The following is a 26,658-nucleotide window of genomic DNA, read 5'->3' as shown; positions in this document are numbered from 1 at the left end:
AAGGCCTGACGGTGCACGAAACCGCTTTTTGAATTTGACAGATTTTAAAAAAAACGGACAAACCGCTTTAAACTTTTCACTCAACTTTTTAACAACTTCGGTTAACATTCTTCTGTGCAGAAATATTATAAAAAATGACAAACTGAGTCTTCAATGAGCTGGAATAAAAATAGCGTAAAAAAACGTCGCGAAAACTCAGCTACATACAGCCTCTCCTGTTTGCAGTATTAAACGAAACGCCACTTCCATAAGAAAATAAATTCCCTCCTTTCGGTTTTTTAAACTTCGACAGAACGCGTCTTTTCTTACGTATAACTAATGCGCACATCGTTGAAACCTGCAGCATCTCTTCTATCTTCGTTATCTCTTCTAACGGCGACAACAGCGTCCGATAACAGAAATTCTTATCGCAAAGGACCAGATGTGCCTACACACAAACATTTCATGTTTACAGTTAAATAAAGAAACCTAAATAAACAATACACAATTCTAAAAGGAAAAAAAAACACTACAACAATACTCAAATGAAATAACCAATTCTGTGGTTGTTCGTAACTCCCTCCCACAGCGTTACTCTTGGTATAGTGAATAACTTCTAATAAACTTTGATCCAAGGTCGTCAGGAAAAGCAGAGGTCAGAGCTGGGTACTGCTCGCTGCGCTTTTTCCGCTCCTGAGGGTTTTTTTTCGCTCGTGAGCGTTTTTAAACCGCCCTCAAGCGCTTAAGGATTAAGATTTTCTCCGTTCCCGAGCGGTTTTTTTCCGCTTCCGAGCGCTTTTTCCGCTCATGAGCACTTTTCCCGAGCGCTCGCGATAAACCGCTCGAGCACTTTTAGGAGTACTCGGAACTGGCAAGAGGTTTCGCTTTGCAAAATCACTCAATGCTCGCGAGCATTTTTGAGATAATTAGAGCGCTCGTCGCTCGAGCGGTTTTTTTTAGAACGCTCGACCCAGCTCTGGCAGAGGTGGGTCGGAGTGAATAACAGGGTTCTCGTACACTAACAGAAACGAAGCAAACAGGAAATGTAGTAATACTAAATCGAATAGGCACCACTCAGTCCTTTTAAAAGAGAATAGTTCTAAAGGGGAAACAGGTAGAATGTAGAAGGTAAAATCACATGATTGATTTGACAAGATGGCGGTCCAATGGACCTTTCTTGTGTAACATTGAAAAATCGAAAATTCGGCGGTGTCGACAAAGGAATATCGATGTGAATAGCAATAATCACTTAAACAATAATGAAGAAAAGAGTAAGACAGTAGTAAGAAACCTAAAAATCATTATTCAAAGTCAAGGGTAATGAGAAATTGTTGGCACATACCGCAAACGGCATTGGGAAAATATATCCGCAAAAAGCGTCAGCGAAGTATCGAAAGCAAATCACAGGAGGAAACTTCACCAAATCCGTACAGCCACAGCCCGTAACAGGCAGACAAAAAATGTCGCGCAAAAATATACGTTCCTACAAGTAATAATCGAAGCTGTTCTGGTACAAGGAATGCATGCGCACAAAAGTAAAAGAGAATCACGAGTGCGCTCTAGCGACAAACTAAAGAACTAAGGTAATTAAGAATCTACTACAGCAATAACTTACGTCGTAACTAAACGGGTTTACAAAGGAAATATGTAGATGGCGTGAGAATATCAAATTTAAATTAGAATGAAAATCGAAGTTACTTAAATGGAATATCAATTGGTAAGATAAGAACGTTAGACAATGTCGTAAAGCGACTTTTTTAATTGCACTGAATACGTTACGGTAAAGTGGCTTTGTATTTTCAATTTCCAGGCCAATGCTGACCATCTGTTTTTTTGTTACTTACTCCCGAAGAATATCTTGTTATTGGTTTAGCTATAGTTCTACGTTTCCTTTTCATCAATTTGTGTGTGATTAAATGTTTGATCTTATACAATAAATTATAATGTGAGCAGATGAGAAGACTCGACTAGTACATGAATTTCTTTATGCAATTACCAGTGATATTGTTCAGTAATCCTGGTATCAAGACGTAAAAGTTCCAAATTTTTAATCTCATTTAGATGTGTGCAGAGAAAGACAGTAATAACAATTAAAACTGCCACTTTCTGTTTCCTTCCTCCCTCGCCCTACACAGTAAAATCTGTCATGTACCGAATTCACAGAGAAAAAAGAATAATAAAAATTGAGCATCTCGCAACGCAATACAAAAGTAATCTAGCGTCCTATTATTATGAATTTTTTAGACTACGTTCCTATATCCACCGCCACATCTCTTGTATACGATTTATGATGTATCCCGATTTTCAATTTCACAGACGCAATCTTTCTCTTTTAATTTTCCCACGAGATAAAAGCGGATGGCAATGTTATAGCTTTAGTATTATGAATAGTCCACAGACGTAGTAAATAAATATTTAATTAAGCGCGTGCCTATATACGTTATTAAAATAGTCTTGAAATTCAAAATGAAATGAATGCAGCAAGTAGGGGTATATAAATGAGTGTATAATTAGATTTTGTAAATGGTAGATTTACAGTCGCTAAGGCATTCAAGACACACCGTTTCCATTTTTCATTTTACCTGACGTGAATTTTCGAGCAGGTGAAATTTAAGTGCGATTGAAAAACAACTAGCAACGCCGTTTTGAATGTGCCCGCTTTCATTCTGAATATTGAATTGCGCATAGAAAATTGTTGAATGTTAGCCAACAGAGTAATAGTGTTTGCATTTCTTGAGTAATACTACAATGACGGAAATTGAATTTTAAATTTTAACTAAATCAAGATGAGGAATTGTAAAAGAAGATGTGAAATGCGTGTAGGCAAATTAGCGGCAGAAAAATAAAAGAAACCGAGAGGGCGGAAAGCTGAAGAAGCGAGAAGTTTCGCAGTATTAGTAAGTGTAAAAAGTTACCCATCACATCTTATCACTTAGTGGATGTAAATGGAAGTTTCGGTAAGAGATAAAGCATCCCTAAACGGCCATCAGTCTGTGTCGAAGGATCCTTTCATCCACAGTCTTACAGCTTTTGGTTGGTGTATCTGCATGAAGTAAAACGCTCATGAATTATGCACGAAATACAATATGCAACCGGTGGTCATTTTGGGACAAGGCGGATATACCTTTAGAAAGTCTAATGCACTCATTATGTGGATGTACGCCCTCATTTGTGTTTCGTAATTTATTTAAAACTGTCGGTAAACAATGCAACCCCTTTATTTAAGCTGCAGCTTAGGGTCAACTGAAGTATGTATTAAATAGAACGGTCTTATTAAGTTTGCATTAATCCTTACAAATTTACGGACCGCTCCAAGGACCGAGAGTTGGCAAATATTCTAAGGAAATAAAGAGCAATTGCGTTGTTTTGACGTTTTACGACGGTCATAATTTCGCTTTAAAATTACACTGACGTTTGGAACTCCCGGTGCTTTTATGTCATATCTACTTTCAAACGACGAGTAACAAAAGCCGCGTCCAAAGAAAATCGATAACGATGAAAAGAAAGTTAAGAAATTTTAACTTGATGATTGCTGGATACCTTCTTAAAAACGTCACGTTCTCGTTACGGAACGGTGGTATTGCTAATGTGCATTAGAAGGTCCGCCTTGATAAATCGTTACTTTATTATAGGGATAAACTATGGAATATTTAACAGAGCTATTCTCTTTTACGCGCGAATTTCTTGTTTCGGTAAAAGTATCATAAAACATTTATTTGTCTGTAATTTACCGTTACTCCGCAATGAAAATAAATGAGACCCTCGCTCGATTCCACAATAACTCAAAAAAATAATACTGTGATTGTAGACTTAATTGTGAACTATGGACAATTTTTACTATGAAACTAATTTAATTATTTACGTAGTAACAAAAAATTTCAATCAAATCAAAATCTAAGCAACTTTCAGAAATCTAGGGCACCTATAAATATGGCTCCCTTAATTTAATATGGCTATTGGAGATTTCATGCAAAAGAAAGATTAGGATTAACTGAAATTTATTTTCTATTTGCTATCGTGTGCTAATTACTAGAAGTATATTCTTACTCGAGTGCTTTGTTTAAGAGATTTACTTGTTGAATTAGAGTATCACTACTCCAGTCTATTTCAAAGGTTAATGCATATTTTCAGGTTTATGAAATTGACATCGCTTTCGTAGAGCTCTAGGAGTAAGTTGAAGACATTGGGCAAGCCGATGTTAAATTCTATTTTGTTGGGATACGTTACGAAGTTGCACATTTGATTTGTTAATTTATTTAACGCTTATTGTATACATTTGTTTACATTTTGAATGGTTCTTGAATAGAAAAATATCGTGAAGTACTTCTCTTGAATTTAACGTCACGTTGATGCTTTTCTACCAGAACTGTAAGGATAACTCGTAGTTGATCAAAATTTGACTTTTGCTAGTGCAAAGTCATTCGAATTACTGATTCATCTTGACTATTAATTACAGTTTTAATATCCTATTTCCTCCGTGTCAGACGTAAGCATTACTATTTCGCAATATTGTATGTGCAGCGCGATTAACTACTACCTCTTTTATTTGATTTTTGTGTTATGGTCTGTTACAGATTTGCAGAACGCGCCTTTCTGAATTCAGACGGCCGCGGCCGCTACGACCAAAATTCGAAGGTAATTTTTTATTTCGTCGACTCCCTGACATAACGGTTCATTACATACTGGTCTTCGATACAATCGAATTGTATTTATTACATTTGCTTGATATTCACTTAAGGATTATATAGCGGCGTTGTTTTCTACGGAAGACTGTTTTGATATTAATACTTTCTCCGACTACGTGTTGATCCTTTTTTTTACTGTATGTATATTTTATAATAATATTAAGTATATTCAAAAGGATATTATTTAGAGTCGATTGCTACGTATATGTCAATTAATCTTTTATTCCGTAAGGAAATAACATAATTTACAGAATGGAGATCGTTTACGTCTTCATCTCTTCGCTTCTCACTTGTGGTACCTGCAGAACGTATACTTACCGCTACAAGACGGGGGGCACTCCTCACCCTGTATTTTACCAGGCAAATTAGAACGTTTTACACGGCGAAAGATGTAAATTTTTGCAACCGGTTCGTATCGAAATGGGGTGTTTTCGGCATAGTGTTCAGAAAAATACGAAGAACAATGGTGTACAATACTTGTTGAGCCATTTTTTGAAAAAATTGCGTAAGAGGCGCAAAGAATATATTTATGATTGCATCATTACTTACAAAACTATAAACATTGCCGGAAGACAGTGGGGTGAATAAAACAGTGCCGCGAAATTGATCGGAAATCGTTACTCGAGGGTTTTCGCGGTCGCCTAATCCATATCTGCCTTTTAAATTTCCCGGGCATGCTCGGGGAGTGAAACATTAACCGTGCCGAGAAATTGCTCGAAAATCGTTACTAGGGAGTTTTTGTGTGTATTGTATTTCAATTGACATTTTTTTACTCAAAAGTCCCCCCGTCTTCCCTGTATCGCCACACCTGGGCATCTCCGGAGTATTTTAAGGGCAGATCTGAACTCTGCGACCGTGAAACCACGGACTAACGGTTCCCGATAACTTTATCGGCCCACTGTTCCTCCCGGCACCCTTGTGCATTTTCGGGCAATTTCGAGGGGAGATCTGGGCTCCGCGAAAATAGTGATAGTTTTGTTTTGAGTGAGAAATTGTAAATTGGCTGTGAGTACAATGTTACACTTCAGTCACATTACTCCAAAGCAAAAGCGTTATGTGATATTTGCATAGAAGGAATGTACCGTGTGTCCTATTTTGATTGACACTGCAGTCTAACTTATCTGATTTTAAAGATAGAGACTTACAGTTTTCGCTACCCTGTTCCTCTTTTTTGCGAAACTTAATACCACAGACAGAAAGTAACGCAGGAGGACAACAATAAAAACGGGAGGAACACGGGGGAAAACAGGGAAGGGAACGAGACCGAAGGATAGGAACATCGGAAACCAATGGACGTCCGAAGAAGAAGCGATCACCAGAAAGTACAGTTCCCTCTAATCTAAAGCAGATATACCAGTGGCGAAGCTGTGGCCGTACCCGTTCGGATCGGATAACACCCAGTTACCCCCCCCCCCCCCCCCCCCATCCACAAAACCCGCCACATTGTTTGGCGTATGTCGCGGCCCAGCGTGATGGCAGTGGCAATTAATACGAGCGGCAGAGAGTCAAAGAGGCCTAGAAAACGAAATGTTACTTTTGTATTTCGTGTCAAATAAATAATGTTTAAGAGTCGTCTGGGTTCCACTGACTGGTATAACCCTTATTTTTACAGTTTCTAAATAGTAGGCCATGGATTACTGGAGATTTTGTTTTGTTTATTGTATTGTATTGTATAGTAACTAAAGCAGCCAATGGCAATCAGTAAAAACTCCTGACGGTAGAAACAAGTCATTAAAAAAATTTGGAAAATATTCTATAATATACCGTGTGTCTCAGGTTGAACGCACCATTGGCAAACAGAAATAATGTATTTTTTCGCGAAGGATCCACGAGGCCTTTGATATGTATTTGAACTTAGCGTTCCACGTACGTTATTGCGCTTGCCTGATGCTAGGAAGAGATTGGAGTAGTACGTTGAAGGCTAATTCCAAAGGCCTCGTGGATCCTTTGCGAAAAAATACAAAGCCGTTTCCCTTTGGTGAGTTCTACTTGGGACACACTGTATAATTATAAAAATATAGGTTGTGATACATCATTGGAATCAGGAAAACAATACAAATAATTGACGTTAACATATACATGGTGTTGCATTTAAAGATATCCACTTTTGGTCGAATCTCAGAAAACTGCATTAACTGTGAGTAATTTTTGAGATATCTCCTGTTTTTAGGTCGACCGTTTGCAAACGGAGCGTGTTCTATGCAAAAGACACTGTTAGCCTTAATTTTTTTTCTTACAGGATGTTTTTTTTGGATTTCATTTTCTTTCCATAATGTGTGGTCTTGCAATTTTTCATTAAGTGGCAATTTGATCCCAACTCAGGTAGAGTTTTATTTTCTTTTTATCCCAATGTTATTTCCAATTATATTAAAAATTTGAGCGATTGGAATTTACTAAATTTAATTGAGGCCTTCAAGTCTTTCGGTGTTGGGATTTTCTTGTTGTGTCGGAACCCAGCTGTGCCCTGAGGGAGAAAACAAAGTAAATTATGTAAATTGAACTAGCTAGATAAGTGTCTGTTGGGTGGACATAGCAATATGATAGCATATCAAAAAGTCAAACTTTTCGTTTTCATCCTGTATCTCAGAAACAGCGTAGCTAGATTCTGTTTGTTGTATAAAAGTTTCACACAGGGTCGCGAAAACTGCAGGTCTTTATCTTTAAAAACAGCTGAGGTACACCGCAGTCTCAACTAAAATAGGACACACGGTACATGTGCTTACTGGAAAGTAACATACGATACGTTGCGTGGTAACATGACCTGGCTATGTGATTGTAACCACCACACCGGGAAAATGTAGGATTTATTACGCACATTTTTCTATTTTCGTCTTTCCAAAGGGTAAAAATTCAATAAAAATGTAGGTGGTGTGACAAGCACTTGCAATTACTTTTTCTAAGCTCAGCAGCACAAGAGCCAGAAAGGATCCATAGACGAATGACTTGGCCATTACGTTTAACGTCTCGACATGCTTTACAATGGGTTTATTAATGACGGGGAGGCTAAGGAATAAAAGCAAAAGTGCGAAAGTAAGAAGAGAAATGTGCGAAAACACAAACAAAAGGACAAGATGAGGGAAAGTGCATAAAGTTTTTAAGTCATTTCTTCTACATAAAAGGATTAATTTTTAGCATAAGGCGGATTTTTGTGAAAAGGCAATTTACTTTAAGAGTAAAATTCAGAATAACACATTTAAACGCCGAAAATGTGACATGAAAAGGTGATTTAACGATGCAGAAGGATTTCCAAAGTGGCATTGTACGAGTTTGGGGCGTCGTCGCAAAGTTATTTAGCAAAAGGGATCAGCATAAAATAAATCGGGGAATAAAAATGCGACCGGAGTAAATAAAAAATAAGCGCAATAAAGCGAAACTGTCGGTACACCGCATTTAATCAAAGTATATTACAATAAAAAGTAAAAGAAAAACAAAAGAACGTGTCCCACAATAGACGCGCGTACGCCACCAAATTTCGGGACGAGAAAAAGCTTTCGGTCCGAAGAATTGAATCCTGAAAGTGGAGGTCAAACGTTGGGAAAGGGGGGGGAGAACGCGTATTTCAGCAATACGCTGAACGCTACCAACTTACTAATAATTAAGCATCCGCCGCATTTATTATGTATTGCCAACCTCACGGCCATATACGCCTGGCTTATTATTCATACCAACATTATTACTGTTGTAAATAATTCATCCATCCAAATCCTTCCTTTTCTTCTGCATCCCCTCTTCAAAGACGAAAATCCTGTAAAGCAGAACGGACCGCAACTCCCGGTATTATGGGAGAGTTACTTAAAAATGCCTCCTCCCGCTGTGACAATTATTAACAAAGGCTTACTTTACACGAGAATTAGTATAATATCAAATAGGGCACCATCGAAAAGCAATTCTGTTTACGATAGTATTACTTAACCTAATTGAAGAGAATCGAGTTTTAATTGGTCTCTTGTCATAGCAGCCCTAATCTGATAAACTTTCCATATAGTAAATGAGAAATATTGACGCGGCAAAGAAATAAAACTGGCTCTTAAATGGAACGGCACTCTGTCAAAATAAGTTATGGCGTGCGAGGAAACCAGAAAATAATATGGAATAATCAAACCCAGTAAATGTGACACTTGTGCGAGATTATTTGAAAGTAGCTAGGGCGCTCAAGCGTCCCGATGTGAGCCGTTTTTATGTTTAGTTGCAAAAATTATGGGACATCAAACTTAAACGACTTGTAAGGTAATAAGGTGATGTAAATACACGTAGCGACAACCGATTATGGAGTCCATTAAGAAACTTCATTTTTATATTTAATGCTGCCCTTTTCAGAGGGGAAATCGTTGCTCTTTTATACTACGCTGAAATGTGGAACCACTAGAATGGGTATTACAAGTATGAACCGCAAGACGAGGAGGGCTACAAGAAGTTTCCTTTACAGTCAAGTATACAGAGTTTCATTTTATTCATGCCATTACCGGCTTCTTAAATTTGTAACATTTAAACCATTTTCCACAGTTTCTTAGTTTACTTTTGATTTGCTTGTGAGTTGCCACGGACATATTTACAACAAGCGAGATCCCCATCCCTTTACTTCCACATGTTGTAAATCTATACGTATACATTAAAGGTAGCTGATTAAAGAATAAAGTGAATATACTAAAATACGAAATCGCTAAAGAACTGATTTACCAAATTATGCTTTCTACCTGTTCAACAGTTGTGAGTTAGTGAAAAAATTATGTAGAAGATACGACGTCATTAGTAAATAGGTATGGCATGTGTCTTGTAGGACATCCAAACATCATATTGGGGTAAATTGTCCAAATGTTTCACACGATACCGTCTTTTGCACACGAATAAATCTTGGTTTCTTTTATAAGGAGAATTAAATGGGGCGGTATGTTTTTGCAAACTCATTCCGATTAACTCGACGAAATAAATTAGTGCCGATGATTAAAAATGAAATTAGTGTAATGCATAGCGAGGACGGGTGCTTAATTTGAGTGCTCGGGCAATAATATTATAAAAATAAAGTAGAAAAAGAATTGGGGTATTGTTAAAAAAAACTTTGAAAATCCGAATACGCGCACAAAAAGTGCATTAAAGAGATTCGTGAGCGTCTTGAAATGCATAAAGAATCGTACACATGCACTATTTGAATTACTTAGCGTTACGTATATGTAGCCGCATCTAATGATCCGCGAAGTATGAAATATGGATTCATCTCTTCTACATCCTTTTTAGAGATTACGAAACCGCGATCGTTATCCTTTCATTCATTATCGTAGGCTACCGAAATAAGTTCCCATGCTATTACGGCCTTTATAAATTGCTATTGTTCTCCAATTATGGAATATGATGGAAACACTGCTCAGCACTTGGATGTTAACACAATAATGCACTTGCACTAATTATAAATCAAAGTGCACCATGAAATTCCAGTTTCCAATTACAAAACTACAAGCTCTTTTATGCAAGCTACATTGTGAGCATCCGCCTGGTAAAATTTTATTTGAAAATTATTGAACTTACTAGGATAGCTATCTTGATTTCCCCCTAAATAGCTGCGTAATGCCAATCAAATTAGTATGTCTCTGTCCACTCACAACATCATGACATTATGTTGTCAAGCATACACTCTCCTTCGACTTACTTACGACTACTGGTCCATAATTTTACAGTACACAGCGCATTGTTGCGTATAGAAAATAAAGTTATCGTACCGAAGGCAACCAAAATCTGCAGCGAGAGATTTATTCAATCAAGGCATCATTTAATGACGGATTTAAAATTGTGGACACACTACACTGATTTTTTTCAATTTTCATGAAATTTCAATTTTGACGCGTATTGTATTTTTTAAATTTTTATTTTATTTATTGTCCCCCTCTTGTTGTAGTACAGTCGTTTTAGAATATGAGGTTTTTATTAAATTTCTGCCGAAGAAAAAATAACTGAGTCAAAGTCTACTAATTAACATACAGTGCGTTTATCTTACACTGGAACATACGATTATGCATGCAATGGTGTTTCCCTATGTTCCATTAAAAAACGCATCAACCAATAGGATATGTGCGGTTCACAACTATACATACGCGAGTCACAACTGAATCAGCCTTTAATTATTTTAGGTTATGTAGGATAGTAGACTGCAAGTAAATTGCGGACTTGTCGTGCACTGTTGTCAGTTGTGACCTTTGTATAAATTTTGGGGAGAAAAGGGAGGGGACGACTCTAGGACTACCGCAGACAAGATTTTGACGGGTATTTTCAATTTAACAAGGTGTGTGCCAGGTGGGTGTCGCGAATCCACCTAGGAATCCACACTGATGATACAAAAAGAAGCGCATAGAAAGTGCTCAAGAGTTTCTGCGTCGTTATGGAGCAGAGGGCGAGTAGTTTTTAGATTCACGTGTAACTGGAAACGAGAGGTGGGTCCACTAGTTCACGCTAGAGAGTAAGGAACAATCACACTAAAGAATGAATACCACATTCTAGTTCTCCAAGTGTCAACGCATGGAATTTTAATTGCCACCATCCACGGATTTTAACTGTTGTGCTAATTTTATAGTTTACCCAATTCCAAAAAATGTAGGTTTTTTATTCTCCAGCGATCTTAATCACCCCAAATCCTGACCATGACCATTTATTAATCTCTGGCAGTTCGATTCATTAAATTGGGGATTCTGGAATAATTAGTGAACGGATTCGCCTTTTAACTCCATAAGAGAATACAATTGCGTTTTTCTTATCGTAAGTAACCCCTTTTGCATTATCCGTAATTGAAGTTTACCTTTTCTTTAGGCTGTCATCTGTTATACATCAAGTTTCCATCGACGATTGTTGCATCATCTATAATTAGCTCTCTTATTTAGGAGGTATGTACATTTTAGGGTTCCCTTTGATTTCTTTTAGGGTTGTAATTTATGATGCCAGTTTAAGGACTAGTTCAAGTTTTAATGTTAGTTCAAATTCAAATTTAATTCAACTGTAAGGACCAGCTTTAGTTTCGGATACGCTTTACCTACCAGTCTGTCGACGTTCGAGTTCGAAATTGATAACCTTGGATTAAGCTCACCATTTGCCTGCGCGTTCCAACACCTTTGACATATTTTATACCTGCTGATAACGAGCGGCCATTTTTTGGAATTGGGTCACCGGGTCATGAACGAGGTTTGATAGAGAAAATCGATCCTCAAGAAAGAGACAACTTCCTTTACATTTAGCGTATTAGTATTAACTATTTGTGCCTCTTCTGGGTTATATGCTATCACATTCAAGTAATTTCAGTACCTATTTATTATCTTTACGATCTCGGTTAAGTTATGTTTCATATCGCCCCATGCATTTATAGTAATATAGTTGGTATATTGTTTACAAAACAGATGTTCTCATTACATTTTGTAAAATTCTCAAAATAAAACGAGGTTGGCTTTATTTCCACTGTTCAAAACGTGTCTGTGTATCCCGGTACAAAGATTCAAATTTGTGAGTGCTCAATAAGGGCATAATTATAACAAGTTATGATCGAGTTAGTCACGCGAATGGAGACCGCCACTTCTTCCTGAAGCGGTTGGCCGATTAAGTACGGTACCTGTGATAGAAGCTTACTACGATTGTGTACCGAGCTCTGCGGCTTAGGAGGTTTTCTTTTGTTTGCAGGTTTTGGATCCGAGAACTGAGCTCACGTCTTGGCGTCAACGTTTAATTTTATGCAAGGTAAACGTTGACTTCTATGTTAAAATTGGGAGATTTCGATTGCACAGCAAGCTCTTATATTGTGTTTAACCCTGAGCTAGTTGGCCGTTTATGCGACGGGTTTGAGTAAACGCAGCGCGTGTACCTACCTGTTATAAGAGGTACAACAATCGACGCAGCAAGCTGCTTTGAGACACTAACAAAGCTAAACCGGGTTATATACAGAGTGTTTAGAAATTCGCGCACACGGATTTTGGGATGGTGTTGTACAACGAAAATTGAATAAAAAGTTCCTCTACCAGTTTTTGATCAGACCGCCACTTTTTTTTCGACGTGCTGAAGCTTGTTTACTAGCAGACGGCGGACATATTGAACAACTGTTGTAATTACGTACTCGTCATAATTATAGTTTATTTCGAACCTTCTTTTGTTTTTAAAAATGTGTTATTATTATCTTAACCAGTGGCGCAGCGTAGGGGGGCGGAGATTCTTAAAACTGCGGTAGCTTGAAAAATAGCGGTCTGATGGAAAACTGGTAAAGAAACTTTTTGTTCAGTTTTTGTCGTATAACACCATCCCATAGTCCGTGTGCGCCAATTTCGAAACACCCTGTAGAACAAACGGAAGGGTCGGCGGACAAAGGGATTTCGTTTGCCCTCTGGCACCCCCCCCCCCCCCCCTACCGTAACCCACACGAAGACGGATCTCATCGCCAAATTCGAGTGGGAAATAAATGGTCATCTCCCGTACGGTTCTAACTTAGGCCCCAGTAACTACTCTATTTGTTCCCCAGTTGAATCAGCAACAGGGGGAATGAAACTCTCGAGTTGAAGACAGCTGTCCATTCCTAGTTGGCGGAAGAGTGGTACGACGAGGGTATGATAAAGCTTTCGGGAGGATTGTAACGGTAACACGTTGGAAAATAGGCAAAAGTCAAATCTTCCAGAATTTGTAATTGGATTTGAGAGAAAATGATGTGATGACGGACGAACCACACACGTTCGTAAAATTCTTGAAAAAAGCAGAGCGTTACCGCCTTACTACACCATTAGCCTCGTCCTACGGTCCATGAGCGTGGGTAATTTCCTCCAATGGCATCGTTGAAAAATGTAAAACGTGGCGTAGTTTTTTTTGTAAGATGGCGGTCGCTAATTACCGGTTGCATACTGGCGCACACTTCGCTATCACGTGGGGGTCATCGGTTGTAATGAATATACCGGTTAACTTAATTGTTCGATTAATAGTTATTAAGGATCCTCAGATCCTTTATAGTTTTGTATTGTCGTCCGTCCGTCCGTCCGTGTGCGCTCTAACTCTTTTTAAAAGTGGCCGATTGTGTTGAAATTTGGTATACGGGTACGTTGGACATTAAGAACGGACGCTATTGATTTTCAGGAAGCTGGTTCAAAAGGAACAAAAGTTATACGACTTCGAGTGAATCGGGAACAGGAAAAACTGCGAACTCAATATAATAAAAATTAACATATTTCATTCCCTAGGTCATGTATCGAGTTCGGACTTTCGCTAGATTATTCCCTATGACTCTTAGATGTGTAAACAATTCAATATAACTCTTCTCTGTGGTCTCGGTCAAAAGTTTTAGAGCAAAATGTACCCAAAATTATTCTTTACACATGAATTTAGAGTTGTAATTTGTAAAAGCTTTCAAACGCATTATCTTGATGCTGAAAGAGTTGATAACGTGCACGTTTGATAACCGCATGTGTGTGATTCAAAAATGTTAAATTATTTTTCTGAGGCCACATGGATTTTGATCAAAATATGTCAGGCAAAGTAGAGGTGGGTCGGGGTGAAAATGGGGTTCTTCTATACACACACAAATAAGCCAAAAAAAAGGGAAGGAAACAGTAAAAGTAATCCGGATAGGCGCCACTTAGTCTTTGATGAATTTAGAGAGAGAGAAATACTAAAGGGATGAACAAGGCAGACCAAGAGATCCTTGTTCTCGTCTTACTAAACGCAAAGGAATACACAATTATGGGGAAAACAAACAGTATTTGATGTATAAATGCGGGTAGTTTAATAACAAAGATCTCAAAATATCACAAATCTGACACTGTAATATATCGATCTAGTATATCAAACTGGGAATTTAAAATAATCTCTAATAAAACAAATGAGAAGCCAACACGTAGCCTGGGGAAAATATTTATCCAAAAGGCTTCCGCAGAAACAACGGAGCTATAATCATTAAGTGACTTTCAAACAAAGTAATAATCACAACTCGTTAGTATCAACAACCAAAATGTAATCAAACGTTAAAAGGGAAAAACGACGAAAATAACTAAATTTACCTTGAACTCCGGTCGCAACCTTCCGAGCTCAGAGGACGCGAAACTGCAAATCTGAAAACAGTCAGACACAAAAACAAAAAAAATATAAGAAGGGTAGTGATTCGCGTTGCACAATATATCGCATAAGCAATGGTTAACGTAAGACACGAATGGTTATTCTTGTACGTAGAATTGCAATCAATATTAAAAGAATCAAAAATTCAAATGACTTTACAACAAAACAAAATTTGGTTCGACTAAGGGTTGGTTTTCACAATCGGTATGAGATATCAAAAAAATGACATGAAATTTTAAGAGAAAAATACTATAAAAATGTACAAATAAAATAACTGAATCTATCTTCAATGACAAAGCAATCTTATCAATTCAAAAGAAATTACACGAGCAAGTTCTTCAAAACAAAATACATAACGTTAATTAAAAATTTACACAGTACTAACTCCACACGTCTCGTTAATTAAGTACTTGCGTTTCGGAGGAATGAATCGTAGGTCAACGGACTTCGTAAAATTGGGTCAGCAGTTCAAATATCGGTTTCACATGAAATGGCGGTGATTCTTCAGTCGGTAAGGTAGAAATATGTAGAGCGTTTTTGATTGTAATGGCGTCGAAACTTCAATGGAATTCTATTGCACCATATGGAAAATCGGGTATTTGCGTTTCCAAGTCAAAATATCAATGTACAGTCAGGAAGCAATTGGTAAAACCAAAATAATAAGTAAGAAAACTTAGGGAGTACGAAAGTAGCCTAAAATAGATTATTTAAAATAAAAAGATAATGCGTCATAGATAACATACCGCAAAACGGCCTTAAACTTCTAAGATAAATCCGCAGCAATGCGTCATCAGCGAAATTGGAAGTAAGATGATAAGAGAAAACTTCACTAATTTTAGTACAACACCACTAATTAAATCCCAATAAAGGTAGACGAGTATGTCAAGTAAGTGTAATGGCGTGTAGTTCAAATACAAGTCAAGATCGAATCGAGTTCTTCAACAAGGACTGCGCGCGTCGACAGTGAGTGGGAGAAGAATAATCGCGCCAATCAACAGAACACTAGACAAAAGCTTTTTAAAAGAAAACTATATCGCAAATAAAGGATCGGGTTATAATGTGAACACCTAGATGGCATAAGGATTGCTATATAAAGGTAAGAGTTCGCATAATGTTATTCGAGAAGGATTCCACATAGTAATTCAAATATAAGCCAAAGCAAAGATTACACGGTAAAGAAAATAACGTCACAATGCAATGTCCAAATCCGCTGAATTGGGTACGAATTTTTGGGCGGAAAAAAATTTTCCGTGTCAAAGAATCGAACCCGAGCCACCGGGGTGCAAGCCGGTTATTCTAACCACTAGTCTACTGTGGCACACTTTAATCGTGAATGAACTAAGTTTTCACGTAACTCCGCTAACAATTCGACGCTAACCAAGATGGCGCGGTGTGTAATGAGGGAGGTCGGCTTTCAGGTTTTTTCCCAGAGTTGAGTTGAGTTTTTGGAGTCTTTCTAAAATCCCTAAATTATAGTATTTTACATTATTAGCCAGGTAAGTGAGTTTTTACTGGCGATAGGAGAAGTTGACTGGCGAGCCGTTAGGCGAGCCTGTCATCTCCTAGAGCCAGTAAAAACTATTACCTGGCGTATAATGTACAATATTTTATTTGTTACCCATTTGTAAACGTAAATAATTAGTTCTTAAATTGATCTTGAAGAAATGTCTAAAATATCATGTGATCCATGTAACAGAGACTTCGCATTAATTCTGGCCAATGAAATTACTAGATTACTAACTATAAAATTTTTACAGGTCTGCTGTCAGTTTTACAAGTCTGCTGTCAGTTTTACAAGTCAGTAGCGTTTAAACATGACGTTTACCCGTTTGCGTTTTGTCTTGTTAATCAACGTTTACAACTGAGTAACAAATAAAAAAGTTTACTGAACCAAGTACTCAGGGGTGGCTTTCCGCCAGCGCAACTCGTGCGATCGTACAAGTTGTGCAAATTTTCAAAATTATCAAAAAAAGGATGTTATAATAGTTTACGTTAGTTCCGTCAAAAGCTCAGTTTTCATTCTTCTTTCATCTTTCTTCTTGACGACAAATATTAAAAACTGCAAAACAACCCAACGCGCTAAGTGATTCGTAAAGAATCTATCTAGATTTACCTCGCAATAGCTAAACAATGAAAATACCTTGTTAAAATACCAAAAACAGATATAATTAAATTAAAAGCATTGTGGTCTTAATTTTTGTTTAAATTTTTATTTTGCATGTTAAGAAGAGTAATCTAATAAAGTGTATGGTTATATTCAAAAAGCTCGAAACGTAAACGAAACACAGAATCCAATTACGACAGAGCATGAAATTTTTCTTGGCTTTCATTCCGCGCCCACTTCACAAGAAATGATTATTCTAGTTTAATTAAAGTAAGGTAATTATTATTTTCCTTTTGAATGTTGTACCTGCACTAAAAGCGGTTTCGGACATTGTAAGAAAAAAATCAAAGAAAAGTAGGTCGTAATAAACGCAAGTTCCACCGCAAACAGTTTTTATATCAGCAATTTTCTTGAGATATCATCAAACTTAACGGCGATATAAACACTTGGGGCGTGCTGAAAATATATTTTTTTGTTAACTAGTAACAACGCATTCGCGTGCTGCAAGGTGATTGCTTTAAATTGCCTGTACTATTAATTCGAACAAGTCCTAACCAAAGGTGCAACAAGTAATAGGGAATTGTGCTATACAATGTACATTAAGACTGTCTAATAGTCAAGCATAGCATCAGCGGTCGCATTACAGAGATATCGAAGAATGCAAGTGTAAAAAGCATGCAAAGAAGAAAACATGACTCACCTTTAGGCGCCTAAGTATATTCATTCCCCTAAAAATAGAGAAAAAGAAAATTAAAAAATATCTAAATAATATAAAAAGTATACAGAAAGAATGTTATGCATAAGAAACGAGCAAAGTTCATCCAGTAGGTGGCAAATAAGCGTGTTCGTGTTATTTCCAAAAAAAAACAGCACCGAGTCTGCAATCGATTAGTAAGTGATAGAGAAGCTTTAAAAGTGAAAGAGTGGAATAAGAGAATTAGGATACAAATTCACAGTGCACAGTGGTATAGGAAAAGACTCTTTTTGGTCATGAATAAAACACGGCAGTAACATTTTCCAACTATCGCAATTTTCAATATATCAATTGAATATCATAAATGTAATTAATTAACGAATACGTGCGTGTATTACACCAACATGCAGTAATTTATCGTAAAACATTATAATTATGGTCGTGATTTTCCCTTTTGGTAACCTTCTCACTTGCGTACTCTCTAAAATGAAGTTGCCGTCAAATATAGTCTTCAATCAGCCCTAATAAAATCCCATAGCATCTGAAATTAGAAAATTTATAATACACAGTCTTTATCTACAAGAGAAAACACTTCAAACCCCATTGTATGACAATCCTTCCTCAAATGATATTTTTTTCACAGTTTCCGTGGACAGCGCTAAGTCGAAAAGTCATGGGGGCATCGGAATTACGAAAATATTTTTCTTATTTTTGTACGCGAAGCATAAACATTCTAATACATATAATGAATAGACAGTTTCGAATTTAAATTTTTTTACAATAAAATTTGCAAGATTAACCTATCTTTTTCTATTTTAGTTAATAATAATTAATACACCTAAAGTCAGAAAAATTAGCTATTTATGGATAGTACCTAAGATATTTAATTAGTCCCCAAGGGTATTTCATCGCTTAATAACAAATCTCGAAATAAAAAATTGCAAAACTGGCTTCTATCAAATTCCGAATTATTAAAACAAAATGGATTCCTTAAGTAAACTTTTCTCCCGTAAAAAAAATTAATTGCATGTATACCTTTTCGTACGAATTATAGGCTTAAGTTATTAACGATTGTTACCAAGCTAGCAGTGCACTCTCCTGCTTAGGCGGTTGCGTTTTAGCCAAGGAAAAATGGAGTGGTACTGGTCTACTATTGGTTTAAAGAGGACGCCGGTCGCAGAAATTTCGTTGGTTCCGTTTTCTTTAATATAAATAGCGAGGCGCAAAGAGAAAAGTAGGACACGTGTAGTTCGATGTTTCCCAAAAAGACGTGAAATGACTGTCAAAGCGCAATTTAAATGGTTAACAATTGAATCCGGAGACCTCGCAAAATTTATGTTGTTTGTTTAAGTATACAGCTAAATTTTTAGATCAGTAAGTTCTTATTAAAATTGGCGATCTGTATTTTTATGGGTCCCTACTTCCGCGTGCGTCATGACCGGTTCATGGGATCTTTTTTACGTACCCCAAACGGCTCAGTCATAAATTAATCATGATGACTCATAGAGTCGTGTGATGCGCCGAAACTGCAATATTAAACGGCCGCGGGTTTTTTTATGGATTGCTTTTGTGCGCACGTTTCGCGGGACTAAACAAATTAGTTCGTGATTAAAGGTGGTCCTTTTAACTAAATAGCGCGATTTTTAAGCGTGCTAAAAATTCAAAAAGTAGAGTAGGGATTAGTCCGATAGAAATAGGGATATTTTACACGAGTATTACGCAAAGTAGTCATGGTAGACAATAAAAGAAGTCCCGAAAACGGATTAATTACGGCCCGATCTAACGATCCAAGAAGAAGCTTCGTTAACCAAGTTGCTCAGTATCATAAGACCGTTAAAAAAAATTATACGTAAAAAAACTGCGATAAAACGTGCACGAAAATTCATTAGCGGTTAAGGAATACCTTCATTATACGTGTCGTTTGAGCATATGCCGATATGGATTAAAATTTCGTATCTAGAACTATCTAAAAAATTACGAGCGAATGATAGCCCCAACACAACAATAATTGATTAATGAGGTACCTATCTGCAGTTCATTTACCTTCGTTGTAAAACGATGATTTGAATTGTTAACGATAGGAAAATGTTATCTCATTTTCGTGATCAATTTTGTTTTGTTAAATCATTTAGGTGTCAGTTCAGATTGAATTTATTGGGTATTTCGTTTATTTTTTTAAAAGGTTGATGTAATGTAATGTTTCCGTAGAAAATGGGGAATATAATAATTCCGCGTAAAATTTGCCTACGTTACTGAAGATAGCGGCCCTTAGCGAAGTGTTGGTTGGTTTGTCGCGTTGTCAGGCGCAAGTAATGGATGTAAAATTTAGTTTTGTTTAAGGAGAGAAGACACGTTAAATACTGGAGTTAGTGTTGAAAAGGGGCCTTTTGCAAAGTTCGAGGCCGATTTGCGGTTCGGTAAAAGAGGCCTTTTGCCAATTTCGAGGCCGGGTGCTGTCGTGTTTGGTGGCAAAGTTTTACCTTTCTTCGTGTAAACAATCTTGTTATTCGTCATATACAATTCAATACGTGGTAATCAAGAGTTGAACCAAGATCGAGTTAAAGTTTTGAAGAAATCGTACGTAACAGTTTGGGGTAGCAGTCTTCATTGCAGTTATCGCCCACGTAAACGGAATACCATCGATACATAGGCCGTGTGTTTACGTTCAGCCAGTTAATTCAAATTTGAATAAAATCGACGCTTGTGCAACATGAGAATTTAAGAAGAGCAACTTAGTGCGCTACCTTTTGGTTAAGTGCATTGTTTGTTTTCGCAACTAGTGTTCTAATTGAAAACTGTAAGTAGTCTAAGATTTATAGATTTTGTTTAATTGTATTCGAAAGCGTATGCAGGGTATGTTTAAATGGACGCTATTTTAGTCCAATTTTGATAATAAGGATTTTATGTCTTTTTCATTTGTGTGTGTAGAATAAATTTTGTTTGTGTGAAATCATGCGAATTGTGTGTTTATTCGATCCCTTTAACGATCCAGATATATGTCTCATGTTTAATTATAATTAATGCTGTTGATCCGTACGCTAAGTTGACTTCGGGTGTTTTCATAATTTGTATAAGTGATTCTTTTGGAATTTAAGGAATTTAATCGTGGCTATTGTTTCCTTTAGAATCTGGAATTTGAAGTTATATTAAATTTTTTTATTGTGCCGGGATTCGGATGTGTCCTGGGAGAGATTTGAGGGCTAGCAAGGTTTGAGGTTTTTCTGTATGGTTCATTTTGGTCGGGCCGTTACACATAGCATTTTATTGTTTTAAGTTTTTTATTTTTGTTTTGTTTATTTGTTTCTTGTTAAATTGGATGATTAGATACTCCATTTTTCATTATAATTTTGTATATTGCTGTGTAAACAATGGCTGTTTGAAACGTTGAGGTTTAGGTCCAGGCACTTGGGATGATATGTGAGTGGTCTAATTATTAATCAAATGGTCATTACAACTCATGTTAATCAATTTCGTGGGATTATTTACCAATAAACACAAGACGACTTTTTGTATCTGTTTTGATTATTTATTTCATTATAATAGTAAGAGTATGTCTTGGGAATTCTATCTCAATTTCTGTTATCAAATTGTTGCTAATGCATTTGTGGCAGCTCCGATTTGATTTATTAGGTGTTGTTTATTTTATATAAGATTAATGTAAATAGTATAAGATGACTTTGTAATCGAAAACTGTTTTGTTTTCGTAGAAATGTTATAGTTTAGATAAGATAATTCCGAGTGAAAGCTTAAGACATGTCGAAAAAGTCGAGTTATCCCAAGAAAACATAGCGGATAGGAGCGACAACAGAAGATTTGAGAGACACTCATTTATTTGATGCTTTTACCCCATCAACAGATACGTTGCGTTCAGTCATTCCATTTTCCCTTTGGGAGTATCCTCTAGCACGTTTCCGAGATTGAAAGTTCTGGTTTCATCGTTTGATAAATCTCATAAACTCACTCAAGCTTAAGCTTTCGCTAATTAGATATTAAGACAAAGCTTCGCGACGTTTTCACAATGAAATTGACCATTAAGTAACAATCTTGGCACTTTTTGATTTTTTGCAGCAAATAGGTCATAAAACAAATAGATTTTCACTTTTCACCAAAGTACCTATCCTAAGATACCCACATTACTATGGACTGCCAGTGAAACATCGATGACCTTAGCCTTTGGCCCTGTGAGTCATATGATCGCGCTCAAAATACCGAAAACAATGAACCCGTTTTTCAGTAATTGCGGACACGGCTAGACATGGCGAAATTATAAGGTTCTACTAAATTGATGCTTGAACATACTGAGATTAGTATTTTCGGTTGTAATAGTCCGTATTACGGAAATTACAACCGAATTACGTACGACCTCCGTCCATTTAAAACCCAAAGCGTCGTACCTAGGTTGATAGTTTTGACATTTGTGGATAATTATGACTTCCAAACGTACATGATCTATTCTAAATTTTTTTCATTACGCACGGGTGTAGGCAATGGGTCATACGTTATGACCTCATTTTCAGGGAGGTCATAGAAAAAGGAAAATGGAAAGCAAGGATTTTGAAGGTTGTGGAGCTGCAATGTGTCAGAAAAAAAACGAAATAATGCGGTGTACCTTCTCATTTAAAATTTAATACAATCAAACAGTGCTGAGCCGGTACAGCGTTTTCTATTTAAATCGCTGCTGCCACTTCTTCGCAAGTAAAGAGCATCTCGTCTCTGATGCACCTGAATTCACAAACTTCGGCGGTTCCAGTCCAGACAGCCTCGCCTATTCCAGTACAGTCACATGGAGGCTCTTGGTCACCGGGATCGCAAAGATCCTGTGCAGTTGTATTGCAAAATCTTGCCAAGGTGATGAGGACAACGATGATGTATTTCATCTCGATAACAGATTATAATCGTCTTCAAGGGCCCTTTTCAATACAGAATTACTCGTAAGGTAAATTTATACTTACTTGCTCTTTGGTGTTGGAAGAACTTTACAATGATGGCACTATCCAAATTCTGTGCTTATATACAGATTGTTAGGCCAAAAAAACCTTGGTTCATTTAAAAACTTTCCCTACTGCAATTAATACTTAATTAAATAAAAATAGGATGAATATTTATGGTTGACTTTGACTCATAGCAAATTGGGCAATTATGATGTTTTCTTCCCTCATTTGCACATTTACTGCTGTATTGTTATCACTAACGAGACTCAAAGCCTGTAAAATCTGTAGCTGATGGTTAGCATCTTTTAGTTAGAAAAAAATTAAACATGCTCGATCAGTCAAATTTTGGTGCATATATCTGTAATGGACGGGTTCACAAATCAGAAAAGTCGGTGCAACTGCGGAAGAAAGTCAAGACACCTGAGAGAACTAAGGACTCCCAATAAACCAAAGGAGCTGGGAAGCACACAAAAGCCAAATGCTTCATTGCTTATTATAGAGAAACTTGCCTTTTGCGGATAGAACAGAAAGCATAAGAAATTAACGAATCCGAAGCAAATGAAGATGATGTGAGACAAGGGAACCAGAAGAAGCTGAGAAAGCCAATGCACTCTAGGAGACCAAAGGAATTAGTGATAAGAGGAAATAAAGACCAAGGGCAAGAATGTCATAGAATCTACTGTAACCGAGAAACTTGAAGAATGTGCAGAAGCCAAAGAATTCGGGACAGCTTAAGGGCCGATTGCACAAATTGATTCGGGTTTAATCCTGATCCTGGTGTGATTGGTTAAAGCCTTTGACACTACCGAATCAGGGTATAAACACATCCACGATGGAGCCAATCAAATGCTTTAACTCGAATAAAAAATAATCGCCTGGTAATGCCTCATTTTTTTTGTAAAACTGGAACTAAGGGACTTGTTGACGCAAAATAGTTTTAAGGATTCGAGGTAATCGCTAAGAAATTCGTAGGAATCAACGGAGTTTAAATAAGCTAAATTCCAAGACGACGTTCTGCAATTAAAGCTCTCACCACGTCTATTAAAAGAGCTTTAGTAAAAATCCCTCTTTCCCTATCGCTTCGTATCGGGGAAAACATAAGAACAAAAAATCGTACCAGCCGACGTTCTCACCCTGAATAGACCATAATGAATCGTCGCCATGAAGTGTATCAGTACAAGATAGAAACATTCAGTGCTCTCTCTCGTGCCAGTCCCTGTAATGTGAGTTTGCATGACGCCAGACGATTCTGCATTATTCAGACAATTATCTTGAGCAAAGTGTGCACGCTGTCTTTGTTAAAAATGTTTGTTGTACAATCCCAATGTTCATAATTCATTGTTTCTGTTAGATTTATTTGTTTGCACTCCTGATTCTGAACGGCAAATGTAACTAATGTTGCCAATATTCTGCTGTGGCCCCACATTGGGCGCCAAATAAATAATACTGTGGCCCCATGTTGGGCGCTAAATAAAAAATGCTGTGTTGAATAGTAAAATCAAAATTTAAACTTAGTTGGTCCTAGTTCTGGCATCTGCCACAAAGATCCCAATATTGACCTAAATTAATGATTGGGTCACTCCGTAGCCTCCATCCTCCCGAAAATTCTAGACAATTTTGCATTAACACCTGACACAATTCTTGGACACGAGATGAAAAATCTGACATGAAATCTCTATCCGGGTCGCACAAAGGATTCGAATAAATACACAATTAATTGATTGACAATGACAAACATTTTTTCTGAACAACATGAAATGAAAAACTAAAACAAAATTCCTGAAATAAAAAGAATCTTACAAAGCTTGTTTTTGCATGGTACCCGGTACACAGGCGGGATAATTAAAATAAGAAAATCTCAAAATTACTTAGTTTTTTTTCTTTTTAATAATGGTCGTCGTTTGCAATAAACTGGTGCACTAACTCAACACAAAAGCAGACAGCTTGAGAACTTCACTTTTATGTACCACAAACTTGATGATAAACGAACTGGCACGATGATAAAAATGATCGGTGGTTATACGAACGGTTTAAGGCTGACCCGACAGGCTGAATTTGGAACGCCTACAATGGTTTCCTAGCAGTCCAAATGCTACGTAACTAATAAATGCACCCAACCAATTTTCAAAATTGTAAGAGTATAGAAACCTAGAACCATCCTTTGTTTATACATTGATTCCAAAAAAAATTAATGTACTCATAAATGGCTGAGTATAATTAGACTTCTTTGTAAACGCAAAATATTGTGAAATGCATTATAAACATACGGTTGACGTTGAGCTGTCGGATCAGCCTTAAGCTTCTTACTTTGATAAATATAGAGACCCTTGCCAGATGGCTTCACAGTGCATTAAATTGATTGTTTTTTTAACTTCGCCTGACTAGAAACATGCTTTAAACTTTTCATACAAATATCATGAAAATGACGAACTTCGTCTTCAATCGATCAGATCGGGGGGACAGTCCGAATAAATAACGTAAAGAGACGTATACTCTTATCCAACCGTCGCGAACCGGCCCCGTTTTTTCCTTGTCTGTAGCATTTAACGAAACACCAGCTCCACAAAAAAAAACAAATCCCTTCCAATATTTGATAAAGCCAGCTATAAAGGAACGTGCTCACACTTACTCCGAAAATAACACGCACAAACGTTGTCCATCTGTATCTTTGGTTACCAGCACTAAAATAAAAATGTACGCAAATTGACCAGATGTTTCTTACATTTTAACACACAATTACACATTTTGCAATTAAATACAATAAATCCAAATAAACAGTATGTAACTGCAAACAATTCAAGTAAAATGAACCAACTCTGTGTTTATTCGTAAACAACCCCCTCCCTCGATTCACTTAAACAAATTGAAATAATCTCATATACAGGGTGTCCCGTCATCATTTACGGAGTTTAGACGTTGTTTACATAACAATATGCTCACATGTTTCACTTAGCGAATTGCACTGCAGCTTTGTTTGCTTACTAGTTCATCCAAAAAGTGTTAAGATCTCAAGTTCTCAAACTAAATTTAAAGGGTAAGAAACGCAACATTCGATAATGCGTCGACCATTAAAATGATCATACTCTAACGTGACTGATGTCCATTTTACGCAAGTCTCATCAAGATTTCTCTTGTCGATTGTTGCCCCGGCCCGGAGCATCGTACGCAGGATACTTCAAAAAATGATATACAATGATTATTTATAATACCATACCCAACAATCCTAACTAAATGGAGATAAGAATGAATAAGATCTGAGAATTTGGCGAAATTAATTATATAATCGAAGTCATAGCCAGAAGGGCTTAGGTTTGTAAGGATCTACAACACAAGAAACCCCAAAGGAATAAAAAAAACAAAGGCATTCTCGAAAGTAATGATATAAAAAATAAATGCTTCATTTTTGCGAAGTGAGATTGTGATCGTGAGAGAGGTTTCCATTTCCACGTACCTACAATTCGATTGTTGAACGTAATTATAAAAACGCACCCTTTTAGTAACAATTTTGTGTTTTTCATTACCGAAAATAACGTTACAGTAATAAAGTCATCTTTAACTGGATATTTCTCGTTTTCGTGCACATTTTCTAACCTAACTTGACGACATGAAAAGCACCAGTCAATTTTCAGTTACGCATCGTCGAGCGACTACTGTGTATGAAAAAGCATTTAAAATGTAAATTTCAAAATTTGAATTTTTATTACCTCCTTCCTTTTATTTCGATCCTGAAATCGTTGTGTAAATGTACTATTATTTTTGTTTAATACGTTATAAAATTTTACTTGTCCGTCTCTTCTCCATATCGCCACCTTAGAAATTACGCATTTGAATAATTTCTGTTGGACGAATTACGTTATACGAAAACGCGATTATCGAATTTTTAATTCGCGCTCGTTAGATGGCCGGACTAAAGCCGTAATTCAATTTGCATTCCGTGCAAACAAGTTTTCGTCCTGATGGACCAAACCCAACTTTTATACGACTTCCATCCTGGAAAATTAATTTTAATACCGATTATGTATTTTTCTACTTCTTCTCTTTCTTCTTTCAGCATACCTACTTAGTTTTTCAATTCTCTTTGAAAATATAAGCAACGTTATTTATATAATTCAAATGTCAATTGTCTACAGTACTTGTTTTCGACGGTTTATAAAGAATCCGCTCTTCGTTCCTTTTTAATAATTTAGTAAGCTCAAACATCAAAGCAGT

The 26,658-nt window shown here is 36.8% G+C and overlaps 1 long non-coding RNA gene across 1 annotated transcript; it reads right to left on the bottom strand.

Moving 5' to 3' along the window:
* Positions 1-22,117: 22,117 nt before the first annotated feature.
* On the bottom strand, positions 22,118-22,554 carry LOC116177004. The gene is made up of 2 exons (XR_004146578.1): positions 22,471-22,554; positions 22,118-22,417 (listed from the first exon to the last, which is right to left on the bottom strand). It is a non-coding gene; the product is annotated as an uncharacterized LOC116177004 (long non-coding RNA).
* Positions 22,555-26,658: the final 4,104 nt, after the last annotated feature.

This window comes from Photinus pyralis, unplaced genomic scaffold (assembly GCF_008802855.1).
Source record: "Photinus pyralis isolate 1611_PpyrPB1 unplaced genomic scaffold, Ppyr1.3 Ppyr1.4_LG7, whole genome shotgun sequence".
In the NCBI taxonomy this organism is placed as follows: Eukaryota; Metazoa; Arthropoda; class Insecta; order Coleoptera; family Lampyridae; genus Photinus; species Photinus pyralis.
Note: the sequence above shows the minus strand (reverse complement) of the source record. Positions and strands in the feature narration are given on the sequence as shown.